Source organism: Lethenteron reissneri, chromosome 69 (assembly GCF_015708825.2).
Source record: "Lethenteron reissneri isolate LAM-NWPU_2019-01 chromosome 69, ASM1570882v1, whole genome shotgun sequence".
NCBI classification, from domain to species: domain Eukaryota; kingdom Metazoa; phylum Chordata; class Hyperoartia; order Petromyzontiformes; family Petromyzontidae; genus Lethenteron; species Lethenteron reissneri.
This window is the reverse complement of record NC_083847.1, coordinates 9,674,733-9,691,606: the sequence shown is the minus strand read 5'-3', so window position 1 is coordinate 9,691,606 and position 16,874 is coordinate 9,674,733. Positions and strand designations below refer to the sequence as shown.

Sequence of the window (16,874 nt, the reverse complement as noted above, 5' to 3'; positions counted from 1 at the left end):
TACAAGAGTTATGAGTGCTACAATTAGTTTAGCTAAAAGTGATATGGTGAATAGGGATAGGGTATGGGGAGGGAGGTTAGTGTGTATGGCACTTACGGGGGTACCTAGGGATGGAGGGACGGATGGCCCAAGGAGAAGAGGTGGGTCTTGAGGGAGGAGCGGAAACTAGGCAGGGAGGATGTTTGCTTAATGCGGAGGGGAGGTTTGTTCCAGTGCAAGGGGGGGAAGTAGAAAAAGGAGCAGACACGGGATTGTGCACAAGGAGAGGGGGGATAATTAGGAGTAGGAGAGATTGAGAGTTGAGCGAGCGGGAGGGGACAAAACGAGACAAGGGAAGCGAGGTACAGTGGGGCAAGGCCATGAAGAGATGTATATACTAGTGTAATGAGAGAGCACACCGACATACTGAGGGTTGCATAGGCATTGCCGCATAGGTCATAGCCAATCAGGGCTATGAATTCGATCTGGGCCAAAGTTCATGGGCGGAGCTCAGGAGTACATGCGGGAACCATCGAGAAGGTTCTGAAGGGGGCGTGGTTAGAGACAGGGCTTCGCTCCGCCAAGGAGGATAGAAGGAGAGGCAGGAGGACTCTGGGTTCGATGTGGAAGCCTGCGTCCGGACTGCATCTCCACCATCTCGTCAGCCACCGACCATGTGGCAGCCGCAGGCGAAGCTCTCCCGATTCCCGGCACACCGTCGACCAGCGGTGCATGGGGAAGCGAGAGCGAGGGAAGCCGCGCGGGAACAGAGGAAGAGAGAGCGCTTGCATGCGGCAAGAGAGAGAGAGAGAGAGGGTGACCATCTTCTTGGTTCTTTCGGTAAAGGTACGTAGAAGGGAAGTAATAAAATAATAAAATAAAACATAATAAAATAATTCTCACGACGTTTCGGCCACAACGCAAGCAGCCGTCCTCAGGTGAAAACCAGGTCTGTCGGGGAGACAGCGTCTGAATAAAACAGCACACGAGCTTGGAGCATATATATAAGCTGGGTTGGAAGGGGGGGAAAGGGCGCTTCGACAAAATAATTTGCATATCAAGAGGAATTTAGCATATTTATGGGAAATGCAGGAATGTGATTAGTACTACATATGCCCGTGCATTATGCAGGACTAGCAGCATCAAAGGGAGGGGATATGGGAAATGCAGGTTTGTGAATAGTACTAATTAAGCCCGTGCATTATGCAGGATTAGCAGCATCAAAGGGAGGGGATAGGGGTAGCATTAATAAAGGGAAGGAGTGTTAATAGTATGTAGCTGCAGTAACTAAAACCAACACGTAAACAACTAAAGTATAAACTACATAGTATCATCAGTATACAATTCTACATCGTAAAAATTGTATAATATGCTTCCATCTAAACTGTATTCTCTTATATCACACGAGTCTACACCGTACTATATACTGCCATAGACAAACCCAACATTAAATTATATAATGTATTGCTATAAACCTTATACATTGTAATATAACACTATGTATTATTCTACCCACCCTAATGTATATCACACTGCTATATATTCACTATACAATTACGATACTATATATTACTTTGAACATTGTATTAAGCATATAAATGGTATACTATTTATTATTATACACTGTACCATTGACCGTCGTGTCATTGGGTGAGTAGTGAAAGGAAACTTGCAGCGGAGCAAAGAATCCATTCCCTGCGGAGAATACAATGCCAGTGAGTGGAACGCAGTCTGAAAGTCACCGTAAACGTGAACACAATCAGTTAAGATCCGAAATGGTTTATTACGTCCTTCCAATTATTGCTAAGCCAGAATCCATCTTCTCGGTTGAAATTGTCTCTGTGTTTGTATATGCGTTGTGGCCGAAACGTCGTGAAAATTATTTTATTATGTTTTATTTTTATTATTTTATTACTTCCCTTCTACGTGACTTTACCGAAAGAACCAAGAAGATTAATCCCTGCAGTCACGAAAGCTTTAAATCGAGAGGGTGACCATCTAAAGAGAGTGCGGAGCCAAGCAGTCATAACTAATAAAGAATGGACGCAAGTCTCAACGTGTCGTGGAATTCGTTTATTACACTAGTGTAGTGGGTTCGAATTAGGTGCACACACACAGCTTGGAGGCAACACTATTTATTAAAATGGTAAGTAATATAAAACTGTACATGAGGTGGTGACCACCTTCCTCAACTCACTAACACTCTGGAACACTACACAGCATGACCCAGGCAGGCAATGGGCTGCCTGGTTCAGGACGACGACCCGGGACTTGAGAACCGATGATGTCGTCTTCACTTCGGAGTTCAACAGCCCCGCTCTGCATCCACACCCCACTTATATCCGCTCCGGCATGGCCGGCTCCGCCCAGGTCACGCCTCCCTTCCCTCACCTCTGGGAAGGTCATCCACCACGTGACCCCCCAGGCACCCCCTTGGGGCCCCCAGCCCTCGTACGGGCCGACACAGTAGTGACGTCCTATGTCACTACATCACCCCCCCCTGTAACACAACTGTGAAACATCGAAAAGGTGTGCCTCCGAACCATCAACATCAATAAATAACCGGCCACCGATAATAAATGCAATCACCTAATATACACAGAATCGACGAGGGTAACAGGAGGGGAACCGCATAGAAAACGGGGAATTAACAACAACAAATGTACATGAAAACTGGTTAACCCGCTTACTCTCCAGCACAGCCTCCCCATGTGAGAATCACGCATGCACCGACATGTGAGTGTGGCCATTGGAACGACGGTGTAGGCAATGAGCAAGGCGTGTGAGAGCCATGTAGAGCAGCCAGTCTTCCACGAGTCCATGTGGCCGGGCCCCCCAGGGGAGATGCGCACGCCCCCCCTGTAGGCCCTGGGGAACCAGAAGCGGCCCAAAGGGGCACGGCCCCTCCCCAGGAGTCAAGAACAGGAGGAGCAGGAGTGGCTGACGCATGCTCCACTCCCTCCCCCCCAGTCCACAGCCGGTCGGCACAACCAGCGACTCCAAGGTGCCAGGTAGATGCTGCCTCCTGTGATGAGAAACACAAACCCTCCTGAGGCATCACTCAAGGAACACTCACCTCCGCTCTTCGGACACGACAGTCACCCAGCCCCAGGGTAGTGGAAATGATTGTATACCGCCCGGCGGGAGAAAATAAAACAAATATACAGATTCCGACGCGTTGGATGCACAACCAACACCGGTAATCGAACCAAAATCACACAACTACCCCATGGACGGCAGGGTCCCACACTACCCTGCCACCGTCCCATCCGAACCCATCAGCGAGTTCGAACCACACCGGTCATGTCATTAAAAAATCCCACACAACCGCAACCATGGGATTTCCACGGGGCTTCGGCACCCAACTCAAGAAACACGCAACACTCAGTCATCCCACCCAAAATCGCAATTTCACACCATCACAACACATACAATTTTTTTTTTAGGATCCCCCCCATGAACCGATCCAATGCCGAATGGTCCAAATAATCGACGATGTCGTGCAATGCGGTACATGCAGTATATGCAGTATACGCAGTTCGTACATTGTAAATCATTTGGAGCAATGCTCCATCCAGTCCGCACATGGCAAGACACACAAGCAATACTCCAGACAATCCGTAAATAGTAAATAATCAAAAGCAAGTACCCAACAATCCATACACTGTTAACACTCTCGAGCAAAGCTCCATACGGTCTGTACCTTGGCAACAATGACGATCAAAGTTTCTGACAGTCACACATGAGCAATCACGAGCGAAGCTCCATACAGTATACACATTAACAATCGCGATTTCGCAACAACGATGTAACAACGCGAGTCATTAACAGGGCAATCCACAGGATTACAACGGAGCTCGGGACATCCGACAACGAATTAATCATTAACTGCCCCCTGAAGATAACTATCCCGACGCCGTAATTAACAACAAACACTGTTACGAAGCAGACACCCGCACGGACGCCGCGTCAATTTGTCACGCACACAACCGGACTAAAACGCTCCGCAACGCAGCAAGATGAGTGAAGTTATTATATATTTTTTCTTGGGGTCGGGTGCTTATGTCATGTCACGACTCGCCTGGCAAACTGTGAATAGCGGAGGGCGGCAAGGTGGAGCACTGGGACGCCCCGAAGAATCTTGCATGGTGAACACGGCCTCCTCTTGCGAACCGCAGCCACCTCTCGCGCTCGAGCAGAAGACGGGGGTACCACCCGAACGTGTGGAACTCCCCCTCCCCAGGCATTGATGTCAGTGCCCCGGCCAGGCGCCGAAATGGCGGAAACGGCATTTTGGCGGGAACAGCATCCTGGCCAGCCCCCGCAGCGACAACGGCGTCCTCTTCCGGCGACTGGCGGGGTTTTGAAACAAGCATGCAACGATATTCATATGACGGACGATAAAAGCACTTATTGTATCCAAAGGCGAAGCATACATCAATCGATTCGTCGGCAAGATTATTAAGTGCTTTTATCGTCCATCATATGAATATCGTTGCATGCTTGTTTCAAAACCCCGCCAGTCGCCGGTTGGACTCGGTACGCGGTGGGAATAATGAGATGTGCGGTTGCCAAACTGAAACAACGTAAGCCTTGATGGTTAAGAGTATTGCTCACAGAGAGAAGTCTCCCCAATGGTACCGTCGATAATTCCGAACACGAGAGTCGCATCTTGGAGTGTCATATTTTGTTAGAATTAAAATTGTTTAATACAAAAGTATCTTGAGTGTTTCTTTCCAAGTCCATGCAAAACTGTCTTATTCATAAGAACTGTAACCTGCGTTGAGATATGAATTTGTAGACCTAACATAACATAAACACACTAAGATAACCACTAAATGTTAAGCAAAGATAATCGTTTTATCCTGATTGATACAACTCTGGATAACGAAGCTAAGCTTAATTATCATAACTGCATACCTTAACATAATTGCAAGCATCCGCATAAATTACCACGATTATCTCCGTGATTATCATTATGTATGCATATATTTACATACATTAACATAATTTATGCGATTTACGCATTTTTCAAGAATTCTTTAACTTTTTATTAGTTTTATCAAAATTTCATAATCCGACATATACAACAGGGGGACCGCACAGACTGTCACAACTACAAGGGCATCTCCCTCCTCAGTGTACTGGGAAAGGTATTGGCAAGAATTATTAAGATAAAATGGGAGACTGATCGATGCCCAGGTGCGATCAAGGGATGGCTCCCTATTGGTCAACCATGTTACGTATGCCGATGATCTGGTGATTGCTGCTCAATCAGAGGAGGAGTTGCAGGCACTGCTACTGGACCTGGAGCATACCAATAAGAGGTGGGGCTTAACCATCAGCCCCACCATAACTAAGCACCTGCCTGGGTATTTTGTACCATTACACTCCACCCCCACAACTGCTAATTGGCGATGGGGCAGTTGTGGAGAGTGGAGAGTTTTCCATACCTGGGTGGTGTGCTCACGACCGGCTTTGGTTTGACAGCAGAGGTCTCACTCCGAATCAGTCAAGCGGTATTATCTTTTAATCGGCTGTGTAACGTTGTGTGGAAGTTACCTGGTCTGTCACTCCACACGAAGCTTCGGGTCTTCACGGCCACGGTCATGACTTACCTTTCCTATGCTTGTCAAACGTGGACCCCCCCTAATGGAACATCTTCACTGGTTGTAAACATTTTGGCTGGCCTGCCTACGAACTATCCTGGGTTTAACCAGGCTGTATTGTGTAAGGAGCTCAAAAATCATTGTAAGGACGCTACTGGGCAGTTTTAGGCAGTTACCCTCCAGCAACGGAGGGCAGAGGAGCAACGCTCACAACTGGGAGCGGTGCGTCTGGTGGCTATAAAACAGAACGGTGGCACAGTGGGGGACAAAGGTGGTGCATCAGCCAGTCATCTCAGTCAGTCGACCCATGGTACGTGGGTCTGCCCCATGACCTCCTGCCAGCGGGCGTTTTGACACTTCATGTGGCCTTAACCTGAACATAGCATTGCATCAGTGGCGTGGTGACATCCCTGCCACTTAATGGCGAATGACGGTTGTTGTCGAGTTGAAAGGGGGTGAAAGATTGGATATGAGGGTAATTGAGTGACTAAGAGACTGATTGGGGGAGTACGTGGTGAGTGAGTAAATGTGTTGCTGAATGAATGAGTTGGAGATATGCAAGAGGTTTGCATGGGAGCAGTGCATAAATACGCATGAGTTAGTGAATGATTAATTGAATTCGTGTACGTGTGAATGGGTTATTAGGAAAATGGGGAATTGATTGGATGGATGAGTGCGTGAAAGAATGGTCATAAGAGGGTGTGCTATGCAATGAACGGGTGGGATAGTGAGTAAGGAAGTGGGTGAGTGAGTGAGTGGTTGGGTGCGTGAATGCATAAGTAACTGAGTTAGTGAGTGGGGAACAAACACAGGGACACACCATTAACAAAGACACACAGGGACTCGGACTCGCACAAACAAACACGGGTATAGTAGACAGAAAAGCACGCGCAGGAGCAATAGATGCACAGACATACGTAGGGACTTAGACACGGGAAGACTGGCAAACACCTGACAGGGACCAGTACAAAGGGAAGTGCAGGACAAACAGCTGCACAGAGGGACAAAATACAAGGAGACAGACAGGAAGACGCAAGACGCACAAACACAGACAAGGACAAGGCGGCAGAAGGCACATCCCACAGGCATCCATGCCGTCGCGAGAAATAATGCCACAGCGACATCGAGCGGCCAGCTGACATAGCCCAGGAGATGGCGTGATCCGTAAGACTGTCGGCGACCTCATGTGCTTGACTGAGATCTGGCAGAGAGCTTCCGACCATGTCTGCCTAATTGAGGCAACACCTTCAGGTTTTAAAATTCACAAGAGACCCCGGTCGTCTGGTCGTGGAGGAGGGCTTGCATGTATCCACAGTATCACAAACCTCCATTCAACATCACTACCTATGTTCCATTCTTTGAACATTTAGCTCTGTAGGAAAACATTTCAATCACTGCAATTACTCTCGCTTTACCATCCGCTCGGTCCAACCACTACCTTCTTTGAAGACTTACCTCATCTCCTCTCAATGATATGCCCTAAATTCAATCAGATTGTGCAATGCGGGGACTTTAACATTCATGTAAATTCCCCATCTACCACTCCAGTGAGAGATGTGTTAGCCATCTTAGACTCATTTATTTTTCACAATATGTGCAGGGCCCTACTCACGCAGGTGACCACACCTTAGACTTAGTCTGCTACATTGGGTTCTCATCTTTAAACCTTCTTATTGCTGATATAAGCCGTTCAGATCACTCCGCAATAATCTTTGAGTTACCCCCCCCCCCCCACCCCATTTGGTTCCCTTAAAATCATATTGCATCGCAGTGTAAAGTCTATCCACTCTACTTTTATTATGCAGTCCATTGCCCTTTCTCCCAGACCATTTAAAAATGGCGCAGGTAATACTGCTCCTGAAAAAAAGTTGTCTTGAGAGCCATAATGAATCTGAAAACTATGGCCCGATTTCAAACCCGAGTGATTTCAAAGGTCATGGAGTCCCTTTGTCTCAAGCCGTTACTTGAGAGAACACGATGGGACTGAGAAGACAGCGACGGCGCATGCGCGAAATGCTAGTGGTACAGTATGTTTTATCATAAGTCCGCGAACTGAGTGCGAAACACCATACATCTAGACGACGTATATTGGGGACCCCCTGTACCATGGAAGTCTCATTGATCACATACTGTGGAGGAGGTGTAGCATCCTTTCAATCGATTGAGATTACAATATTTATTTACTTTCGCCATTATGAAGTTCGTAACAGAGAGCCTTTTGATGTGTATTGAGTTAAGGTCAACTTTGAAAGACCACATATTGTCCTTTAGCTCTGTCACATCCCAGTTTGGCGACACTCTGGAAACCATACCCAGGTTACATGCTCGGACGTCCATCTGAAAATAATTGTAGAAAGGCTTGGGGAGCGAACAAGCTACATTGCTAAGCCGCCTAATCCCATGTGTGTGTGTGTAGACGGGGACAAAGCCCACCCTCGCTGTGGACGTTGGCTGTGGGAGCGGCCAGGGCACGGAGTTTCTGGCTTCTATCAGCACAAAAGTGTTGGGGATCGATGTGAGCCCATCGCAGATTGAAGAGGCGATGCACGCCAAACATCCCGACAACATCACCTACATGTAGGTTCACAACCACACGCTCAGAGATAAAGGACCCTGCGGCCTTCCATGGGCACGGATTCAAACATCCACACGAAGTGTGTTTATAGGATTGAGTGAGTCAAGAGAGATTAGAGGCTGATTTGGTGGCCGATGTTTGTGTATTATATCATGCCATATAAACTAACAAAAACTAAACTATATATTTTTTTATTTTACCGGGAAACGCCCACTGAGCTATATAGCTTTTTTCAGAAGTTACCTGGCCACAAATGATAGATCAGCGAAGTGGCTTATCACGTGGACATTTATAGCAGCCGAACACTTTAAACGCACAGTTATAAAATGTGCAGAGAAAAACCGGAGAACCCAGAAAAGAATCTACACGACCACAGGGAGAACTTGCAAACTCAAAATATACAGGTGTCCGGGTCGAGATCGAACCCACGACCTCCTGTGTACCAGGTAAGGTAGCTAACATGTCCTAGCTACCGCGGGGTCGTAATATTGTGGTGGCATCCACTTGCCCTGCCACCAATTAAAGGATCAGCAAAAATACATGTACGTCTGAAACATCGATGTTTCTTTTTTATATCCGTGTATTGCAACCCTCTAACTTTAGAACAATGCAATTTTTTCAATGTTGTGGTCTATTTTTACACCACCAAAGAACATGCTTGTCACGTGCGGGGACATTAAACTCACTGGGAGAATCAGTAACAAGGCAGAGTAGCTTTAATTCCATGTGGAGTGGGTTCTCCGAAGGCACACACTTGAACTTGGAGGCAACACGTTTATTCTCACACCCCAACAGGATAACTACATAAACGTACAACAGGTTAACTAGACCACAACGGGTGACTAGACCACAATGAGGTAACTACATAACCGGATCAGTCAGTAACACACTGCCTGACCCACGATACCAAACGTAAAAGCTGAAGACCGAGGCCTGAGGATCGAAGAGATGTAGCACCCGACGGGTTCCATTCCACAGACAGCCTCGATCGGTTCTCGGGACCTCCCTTTTATGCCCCTGAGCATGGCTTGGCTCCACCCTCAGCCACGCCCCCTTCTAGATCCTACTAGAAGGTTCTGGGCCATACATCATGTGTCCCTCTACACACACACATGACGTCATCCCGGCTGGAGGCGGGAATGACGTCAGGGCCGGTTCTGGACTTGGGAGGCCACGGGGGTGGTATGAGGTCGTGGTACTCTCTGTGATCCCGGCTGGACATGTGACCGGATCCCAGTGGGGGCCGGGGGCCCAGGGGGCACCTCGGGGGGCACGTGGACAGCAAGGGGACTTCGAGAGGGTTCTCGAAGGGAGGCGTGGCCGGGGTGGGGCCCGGGCACGCCGAGGCCCATATAAGCTGCCTCCTCACGAGGTTCGAGGCTGCCCGTGCCAAGAATGCAGATGCATCGTGAAGACGCCAAGAAGAGTCAAGCTTCCAGTCAGCGGACTGCCAGTAGCCCACCTGGCTGGGTCACGCTAGAGTAGCTGAGAGTTAGAGAAGTGTGTGTTAGCTAGAGTAAGTCGGTGGTCACCACCCTATGTGTAATGTACAGTGTTATAATACTTACTGTTCTAATAAATGAGTGTTGCCTCCCAAGAAGTGTGTGCGCCTAAATTGAACGCATTACATTTGGTGTCAGAAGTGGGCTCTTCACCCTTCTTACTCTACCCATTCCCACAGTGACCCCGCTTCCGTCACAGGGTCTCCCTTAAAAACTCTATCAGACATGACATCATCGAGCCGCCCAGTGCGCATGACGTCACATCCCCATTTTACTCCTCTACACATGTATTGATTACAGATTGGACACCCAAAAAGATGGCAGTTTTTAAGTATGGTTTTAACATTGATGGGCATTCTACTACTATGTGAGCATGCTGTGCAAATGTATGGAACCAGGATACCATGTCACACCGTCTCTGGCTCTGAAGTCCGAGTTTGATTCCCACTCACGACCACCAATAAGGGCGACGATTATTTGGACTGGTCCTGGGCATCCCCTAGATCGACTTGGCCTTAAATTAGTTATTTGGTGCGATATGTAGTAAATATCGCCACCGGGGAAACAAAGGCGGCCAGAGGGCGTTATGCTGATCACCCCACCCAATCGTGCGCCACAGTGCCGGGCCTTCAAAGGCACCACTGCTCGATACTTACAGCACTTCGTCCCCAACAGAATATTACAGGCTAAGCAGGGCATCTTTTGTCTTCTGTTTGTGTCACTTCATGTAACAATGAACAAGCCACGATGCACATTCGGTTGTTTTTTTCGCCCCCCCCCCACCCACCATTGTAGGGTGGGGCCAGCTGAGAACCTTCCCGTAGATGATGGCTCCGTGTCGCTGCTGACCGCCTTCGTGTCAGCGCATTGGTTCGACCTGCCAGCCTTCATGCACGAAGTCGAGCGTGTGCTGCAACCGCGTGGCTGCCTCGTGATTTACTCCTACATTTACCCAATTCACATCGAGTGTGGAGTTTTCTCGGAGAAACTCACACAGATCCTGTGGAAGGTGATAACATGCAACTTCAATATCAGGTTCATAGTTCTTCAGGTAAAGTCACGTAGATAGAAAATAAAAAGAAAATACAATAAAAAAAATAATTCAAATAGAAAATAAAAGCTAAAAAGCACGTTATTTTTAATTTAAATTTATTTTAAGCTACGTGACTTTACCTAAAGAACCATGAATATGAATTCCTGCAGTCACGAAATTTTTAAGCAAAAATTCAACATCAGGGTTTTGTGCTTCCTTTTGCTTAACTTTATTTTTGTAATCTTGATTTGAGGCTTTCGTGACTGCAGGAATTCATACCAATTTATTTTAATTTTCTTTATTTGTAATTTCCATCTACGTGACTTTATTTTTGTATCCGCTTCAACATTTCACGCTCACTACACACACAAAGTGCACGCCACAAAGGAACCACAATACCTCGTTGATCTCAAGGAGCATAAACCATCATCATGCCAACTCCGCTCATCCTCAGCAGCAGCTGCTTTTGGCTGACCATCGCACAAAGATAGTCAATGCATCGCGCGCTTTCAGATGTTATACACACACACTACGTATATACTGTAAAGAGATATCCCTTGCTTCCAGCCTTAAATGGAGCTTAATGACGTCATCACTGTGAGGCAATCAGATGCGGAGAGCTAGAGGGGTGGTTTAATTGTAATCATAATATAATGGATTATGTTTGTATGGAACAGGTGGGTTAATCACCGTTAATCATTTTCTTTGGGTCTTTCTGTAAAGCCACGTAGGTAAATCACTAGTACCATCACTACTACTACGATCACTACTACCATCATCACTACTACCATCACCACTGCTATCATCATCACTTACCCTTGGGCTATACCCATCTCAAACCTTTATTATATCCTGCTTCAGCAGCTCTCCCGCTATATTTTTTCACCTGATGACGAATGCTTGTGTTGCGATAGAAACGTCGTGATATTTTAATTTTTTATTTTTTTCTATCTACGTGGCTTTACCGAAAGATCCAAAGAATATGAATTCCTGCAGTCACGAAAGCTTTAAGTCAAGATTTTACCGTCATAATAATAGAGCTCTTCCCTTTTTTTCTGGCAACAAAACTGAAACCTTTCACAAGGAATCATGTGTGCATTAACCACAATACTTGTGATCAAAATGCAAACAAAAACCACTATGATAATATATGCATTGTCCTTTAAAGTGATTGGTCCACACCATTAATCAGTAATACGATGCCTTGTCACGGCATAAAACTGGAAGGTGTATTACTTAATAATATTCTTTCCAGCAGCACTAAGGCTGTAGCTGTCAGAACGGTTAAAATTATTTTGATTTCTCTCAATGTAAATAGATTCTCTAATATAATTAGTCTTGGCCAGTAATAATTAGTTTTACACAACACATGAAACGTTTTAAAAATCACTTGAATGTCCTTGTTGGCAAGCATGTTCTGCAACTGCCGACAGTTGTTTGTGAGTATTTAATATGTATTTGCTGTTATTTTATTCTTATGCGAATATCTAATCCCATCTGATGTCAGAGTTGTCGCTTGGTAAGGTTGGTTGTAGTTGTAATTAGTGGCGACACGTCACAGTAACGGAACTGTAATTGTTGTTGTGGTTTTACTCTCCAACACACAACTGGTTTAGTGCTGAACTAGTAACTTATTGGCTACATTTTGTTTTACGTGACACACCTTGCAGATGGGCTGAGTCGGGGTGGTGGCGGCAGGTTTAACGACACAGTTATATTTACATGATCGAACCCAAAAAACCTTATGGATAATATTGGTCGCTAAAGATTACTACTGTGTTAAATTGAATGTGGTGATTGTCACCCACCAATGATTTGTGCCTTGCGACATTTACATGGACAAGCCCTTGCCTGGTTACAGTGGGGAGAGGCTCATGACATAACAATACTTATCATAATAAGGCCACAATGTTAACTTAATGAGTTGGTTTCACGCAATGTGGTGATGTTACATGACAGACGAAGAATGGTGGCAGCACCGATTCAATAGACACAATCGCACGTTTTACTCTCATCATTTACAGAAAACCCCACCGAAGGATCGTGACCTTATCGTGGTGGTGGGGTTTATGTGTTCCAATGACGCTCAGAGCTATGTCGCCTGGAGTCTTGTCCTTCTGGTAGGGTCTCCCTTGGCGAAAAGGTCTGGGGGAGGTTCCAGACAAATAACGGTAAAAAGCCCCTCATGAATAGTTAAACAATACAGAAATCAGAGAACTTCCCCCGGAAAACGGATATCCTGGGTGTGGTGTGTGCCGGTAAGTGCCTGGTGGCTGAAGTAACCCTGGGTGAGAGCCCCGTGCGGGTGTGGGGATACTCAATCCCCCATCTGGGTGTTGTTCAGTTGGAGTTTGTCCCAGTGGATGAGACGGTCACCTCGATGAAACTTCGGTTCTCAGAAAGGAAGACTGTTGTCTGTACTCATGCACCAAACAGCAGTTCAGAGAATTCGGCCTTCTTGAAGATGGTGGGTGCAGTGCTCGGCAAAGTGCTGCCTACCGACTCCATAGTCTTACTGCTCAACTTCAATGCTCACGTGGGAAACGATGGAGATACCTAGATAGGCATCATTTGGAGGAATGGCCCCCTGATCTGAAGCCGAGTGGAGAGATGTTATTGGAATTCTGGCTAGTCAGGGAATGTCAATAATAACAAACACTGTGTTCAAACACAAGGATGCTCATAAGTCTAATTGTTACCAGAGAACCTTGGACAGAAGGTCAATGATTGACTTTATAGTTGTATCATCGGACCTAAGGCCATATGTTCTGGACACTCGGGTGAAGAGAGGAGCAGAGCTGTCAACTGTACACCACCTGGTGCTAAGTTGGATCTGATGCTTGGGGCACTGATAAGATATTTTCTGGGAAGGTATGGTAGAAAACCCAGTGTAGAAATATTTCAAATTCCACCTCCCGAGAAAACTTTTCCTGCACTCCAAGGGAGGTCGTGGACATTGGCCTGAAGGCAGCTGGTACCTAGCATGGCGGCAACCCTCAGACCCACTGTTGGACACCAGTGGTAAGGAAAGCTGTTATGTTGAAGAAGGAGGTTTTTCGAGTGATGCTTGGGGAAAAAAATGTCTCCCTACTCAATTGAGAGGTACCGGCTTGCCAAGAGGGTGGCAGCAGTAGAAGTTTTCAGTAAGGGTGGTGTAACATTGACCTCAACTAAGGAGATAGTCGGGAGGTGGAATTAACACTTTGAGGAGCATCTTATCCCGGTGGACATGCCGCCCACTCAGGAGGCAGCTCTCGAATCAGTTGGGGGGGGTCGGATCCATCACGGCTGCTCAAGTCGCTGTGGTGGTCAAGGGCCTTAATGTGACAAAGCTGTTGGGGTGGACGAAATTCGCTCAGAGTTGTTTAAAGTGCTGAATAGGATATGAGTAATGGTTAACATGCCTCAATCTTGCATGGAAGGCATGTACAGTATCTCTGGATAGGCAAATTGGGGTTGTGTTTCCAATTTTGTAAAAAGTGGACCAATGCGTGTGCTCCAACTACAGAGGAATCACACTCTTCAGTATCCCAGGTGAAACCTATGCCGGAATGCTGGAGAGGAGTGCTCTGCCAGTCGAGCCTCAGATTCAGGAGGAACAATGTGGATTCCGTCATGGTATTAATGGACCAGCTCTTTTCCCTCTCAATGTTCCCCAGAATGTCTTGTGGGAGGTGCTGCGGGAGTATGATGTACTGGTGCCACTTTTGTGTGCTATACGGTGAATCCATTCCCGTAGTGAGAGCTATGTCTGTATTCTTGGTTTAAATCAAAGTCGTTCACTGTGCATGTTGGACTCTGCCAAGGGTGCGTCTTGTCTCCACTCATGTATGTGGATTTCATGGAGAGGATATCAAGGAGCAGCCGAGATAAGGAGAGTATCCAGTAAGGAGGCATGGAGGTGGCGTCGCTACATTTTGCAGTTGACATTGTCTACTTTGTTTCGTCAGTCTGTCCTCTCCAGCATGCGCTTTAACGGTTTGATGCCCAGTGTGAAGCAGCTGGGATGAAGATCAGCACCTCCAAATCTGAGGTCATGGTTCACTCCTGGGAGATGGATTTTTTTCTCCCGGTGAGGGGGAACAGGTGCCCTTAGTGGAGGAGTTTAAGTACCTCAGTCTTTTTTGAGAATGATGGCAAGTAGGAGTGGCTTCCGCAATTTTGCAGGTACTGTACCGTTCCATGATAATGAAGCACCAGCTGAGTTCTGGAACCAAGCTCTCGAATTACAGTTCGATCTACATTCCCAACCTCACATATGGGCAGGAGCGTGGGGTAATGACCGAACGGATGAGATCGCGGGTACAAGGGGCCGAAATTAGGTTTCTCCGCAGGGTTGCTGGACTCACTCTCCGAGATTGGGTGAAAATCTCAGTAATCCAGGAGAGCCTCAGAGTCGAGCAGCAGCTTCTCCAGATTGAGAGCAGCCAGTTGAGATGGGGCCGTCACAGGATATACTGACGGGACTATGTCGCTCAGCTGGCCTGGGAATGCCTGGGAAATCCCAAGGAAGAGCTAGAGTCATTTGCCAAGGAAAGGGAGGTCTGGACAGCCATACTCAACATGCTGCCACCATGACCCTCACCAGGACTGAGAAACGAATGAATTAACATTTACAGAAAACTTTTAAACCGATGTATACCTTTTTTTTACAATTAAGTGGGCTCACATGACATTGACTTCTCCAAGACAGAGGTTATCTGCAAGCCATCTGGCTACCATGAGAGATTCGTTCATGAGACGATCCACATATACAAACACAGAGACAATTTCAATCGAGAAGATGGATTCTGGCTCAGCAATCATTGGAAGGACGTAATAAACCATTTCGGATCTTAACTGATTGTTGTTCACGTGTATGGTGACTTTCAGACCACAGTCCACTCACTGGCATTGACTGTGTATCTTGTGTTCTCCACAGGGAATGCATTATTTGCTCTGCTGCGGGCCTCCTGCCACCGCTCTCCCATTGACATGTTTCGTGGCTTCTACATACTATTAACATTCCCTCCCTTTGTTAATGCTACCCCCTCCCTCTGATGCTGCTAATCCTGCATAATGCATGGGCATAATATGATTTTGAAACCCCCCCCCCGCCCACCTCCTACGCATTTCCCATAATATGCTAAATTCCTCTTGATATGCAAATTATTTTGTCAAGGCGATCTTCTTCCACCTCCAACCCAGCTTATATATACGCTCCAAGCTTGGCAGTGTTTCATTCTTCACCTGAAGACGGCTACTTGCGTTGTGGCCGAAACGTTGTGAGAATGATTTTATTATGTTTTATTTTTATTATTTTATTACTTCCCTTCTACGTGATTTTACCGAAAGAACCAAGAAGACGATGTATACCTTATGGTTTTTCCACTGTTCGCAAAACAAATCATTCCTCCGGATCTGAGTGAGATCTGGAAAGAAAGATTGGCGTCGCAAGCCAATACCGTGACCATTTGAAATGCCGATAAAAACCCACGGCAATTTGTATTGCCCAGTACCGGAATATGTTGAAGAACCCCCTGGGCCTAACGCGTTCAATGTAATGGTCTATCTTGGATTGCTGTTGTTGTTAGGTAATCGAAGACCTTCGCCCGTACGAGAGTCACAAGATGAACCACACGCGTGAAGATTATACTGCCATGTATGAGGCCATTCCGTTTGCGGACAAGAAAAGGTTTGAATGTTTTTAACGGCCAACACAGCAACATTCTAAAAACGAAGCAGCCTGGAAGGCAATGCTGTTAAAGGTGCCTGGCTCTTTGAGTCTGGGGTCGAATTGATCTACACCATAAAAGTCCAAGACACAACTTGTGATGCCGCCGCCGCGAAGCCGTTCGGCAGGCACCAAATCCCCGACCTCGCCACCACCAAGCAACGGAGCCGACCCCGCGTCCCCCTCACCTCACCTCACATGAACACACCCGCACTCATTTCCCCCCCCCCCCCATAGAGCTCCGAGGGGAGGTCGCCTGGCCGACCGGTTTTTATCTGAGAGACCCTTATCGGGATTAATTCTCACGGTTTCCGGCGATCAGGGAATTGGATGACCTCCCCCGTGCTACGTGGCACCGCGGCGCTGCGGCCGGCCTTAATATGGTGTGGTCGCGGCGTGGGGCATTCGGCCACCGCGGTTGAGGCGCATTTCCCCCCACACACACCCCCACGAGTCGACGGGG

At 47.0% G+C, this 16,874-nt stretch overlaps 1 pseudogene; it reads left to right on the top strand.

Annotated features, from left to right (window-relative positions):
* Positions 1-16,874, top strand: part of LOC133360565 (uncharacterized) — a 49,422-nt pseudogene that overhangs the window by 10,985 nt on the left and 21,563 nt on the right.